Raw genomic sequence first — 3,154 nt, 5'->3', positions numbered from 1 at the left:
AACGGAGGCTCTTAACAAGTGCTTAGAGATGTATCTCCCATGCTTTGCAGCCGATACTCCTACCAGTTGGTTCCCTCTTCTTCCTTGGCAGAGTTTTGGTATAACACCTCTTACCAACACAGCTCTAAGCTAACTCCTTTTGAGGTGGTGTATGGTCGCCCTCCGCCGACAATTGCTCGATATGTTTTGGATGGAAACACCACACTTGTTGTTGCAGATTCACTTAGGCAACGTGATGATACCTTAGCACTGCTGAAGTCTAATTTGCAGTTTGCTCAGGCTCGTATGAAACGATATGCTGACAAAGGACGTAAGGATGTGGCGTTTCAGATTGGAGATTGGGTCTTTGTTCGCTTGCGTCCCTATAAGCAACATTCTCTCCACCTCCAGCGTCATACCAAACTTAGTCGAAGATTCTTTGGGCCATTTCAGGTGCTTCAACGAGTTGGTGAAGTCGCTTATAAGTTGAACCTTCCACCTTCATCAAAAATTCATCCTGTCTTCCATGTTTCAGCTCTTCGAAAATGTTTGGGTACACCTGATCAGCAAGTCAGTCCTATTTTTTTTTTGAGAAAGTTAACATTTTATAGACAAGATACACCAATAGTGTATTCTAGTAGTAGTTACATCTGGGATTTACAGTAAACAAAACCAAAGAAATCTACCACCTATATCCCTCCTAAACTATCTAAAAACTGAGTAATATCCTCCACCTTTTTGGGAAGTACATAGTTACACCAAAAAAAAAAAGGTTATAAGACAATTCAACTACTTTTTGGCAAGTCAGTCCTATTGATCTCCTTGATCATTCTTCTTCACTCATGCTCTCCCCGGAATCAATTCTAAACAGACGCACCATCACTAAAGGAGCACATCAGGTTCTACAGTTTCTGATCAAGTGGCAGGGGCTACCTCTTGAGGATGCTACTTGGGAGGATTCTCATTCTCTCCGCCAACGTTTTCCCCACTTGAACCTTGGGGACAAGGTTCGTCTTCATGGGGGCGGCAATGTAACAAATCCACAAGACCACGGAGGAGCACTACGCCGCAGCAGCAGGGGTAAACAGCCCCCTAAATACTTGGACCAATATGTGGTCCCAAATGTCAAGCAAGGGCCAACTGTGCTAGTACCTTCTCCAGCAAGTAGTGGTGCAAAGAGCTCTCCAGCCTAATACCTATCTATATAAGTAGAACAGATACAACCAAAGAGAATCAATGAATGAGTTGTCTTTTAATTTCTTAACTTTGTAGTAGTCTGGAACCTCCCTCCGTAGAGTTTTTTTCATTTTTTAAGCTTTTCTACAACTTTCAGTAATTGTAAGTTGCTATCTATCCTTACTACAAGTTAATCTGCTCCAACGGATCTGATCATAAATGATCAGTTCTGGCAGCTCTTCCACTTGGACATAATGCTTCGTTGGGCTTTCTGGCTGATATGTCGATGACTACATTTAATTTAACAAAATCAGAAATTCAATACAAAAACATTGAATATGTACATGAGGAAAGGGTGCTAGGAATGCAAATACCTTTGACTTCATTGATAGTTCAAGTGCATGTGGAGATGCTCCTAGATGCACAGGGACATCATCTGCCAAAGGAGAACTGGATCAGCAAAATGTTTTTAATACACGGTTCAATCAAATATAGATGTTGGTCGTACCATGATCTAATCCAACTTCCTTGAGAAAACAACTCATGTCCATGGTCTTTCTCTGTGCTTTGGCACAATTCTGATTCTGCAACAGATGACGACTTGGTTGAGTTTGTAAGATCAGCTAGTGCTTTCCTGCCACCCTTGTTCTCCAAAACTTTAGACTAATTATCTTTTCTTCCTGCACTAAATTTGTTTCTAGAGGAATCAAGATCTTTCCCTCACATTTGCTGAATTATTTTTCTTTGATTCTTGTAGAGCAGAAGGCTTTGAGATATCATTAAGTGTTTTTCTTCCACCAATCCCTCCTCGTCTTTTCTTTGAGATACCATTCTTTCCCACCTGAGAAGCCCCTGCTAAGAAATAGTATATCACACCAATGTATATTCCAGTTGTTAGATGAAATTTGTATCATTATAGTGTATACTTATATTCTGATCTTGAATCATGTAAGTTGATGCTGTAGCCATTCCTCTCAACAAATCATAGTTGTGGTTCAAACATTAAATTTAAAGGTGATGTATGAAAACCAGAATAGAAGCAAAGTAACAAGAAACGACAAACACAGACTATGACAACAACAAAAAAATTGAGATTTTCATCCTAAATTCTTGAAATTGGAAACCCCCATCCCCCACCCCTCCCATTTTCAACGATCAAGAAATCTTACAATTAAAACCAAAGGTTCATAGTAAAACCAGAAATCTGAGTGAAGTACAAAATAATACAAAGAACAGAAATGAAGCAAGAAGAAAACATCAGTCAAGAAATTAGAATTTTTTGTATGGTTGAAATATAGATAGATAGAAAACTTACAGAATTGATTCGACGAACTATGATTTTCAGTCTTGTTCACAAGTTTATTCCAAAACCATTTCTGTAATTCCCCACCCCCACCCCTTCCATTTTCAACCATCAAGAAATCTAACAATTAAAACCAAAATCTCCAAAATAAATATAGAAAACTCACAAAGTTGATTCGACCAAGAAATCGGAAAACCCCCAACGATCAAGAAACCATACAATTAAAACCAAAGGTTCATAGTAAACCCAGAAATCTTAGTGAAGCAAGATTGAAATCGGAAACCCCCACCCCTACCCCTCCCATTTCCAACGATCAAGAAACCATACAATTAAAACCAAAGGTTCATAGTAAACCCAGAAATCTCAGTAAAGCAAGCTTGAAATTGTAAACCCCCACCTCCACCCCTCCCATTTTCCATCAAGAAATCTTACATGTAAAACCAGAAATCAGATGGAAACATCTTAAATTGTTGAAATTGGAAACCCCCACCCGTCCCATTTTCCATCCAGAAATCTTACAAGTAAAACCAGAAATCACAGTGAAGCAAGGTTGAAATGGGAAACCCCATTTTCAACCATCAAGGAATCTTACAATTAAAACCAGAAAGAACATCAATATCAATACAGATAGAAAACTCACACAATTAATTGGACGATGACAATCTTTCTTCTTTCTTGGCGATGTATTACAATTCG

At 38.8% G+C, this 3,154-nt stretch overlaps 1 pseudogene; it reads right to left on the bottom strand.

Annotated features, from left to right (window-relative positions):
* Window positions 1-1,052: 1,052 nt before the first annotated feature.
* LOC125855857 (uncharacterized) lies at window positions 1,053-2,124 on the bottom strand (annotated as a pseudogene).
* Window positions 2,125-3,154: the final 1,030 nt, after the last annotated feature.

The sequence above is a fragment of the Solanum stenotomum genome, chromosome 1, assembly GCF_019186545.1.
Source record: "Solanum stenotomum isolate F172 chromosome 1, ASM1918654v1, whole genome shotgun sequence".
Taxonomy (NCBI): Eukaryota; Viridiplantae; Streptophyta; class Magnoliopsida; order Solanales; family Solanaceae; genus Solanum; species Solanum stenotomum.
Note: the sequence above shows the minus strand (reverse complement) of the source record. Positions and strands in the feature narration are given on the sequence as shown.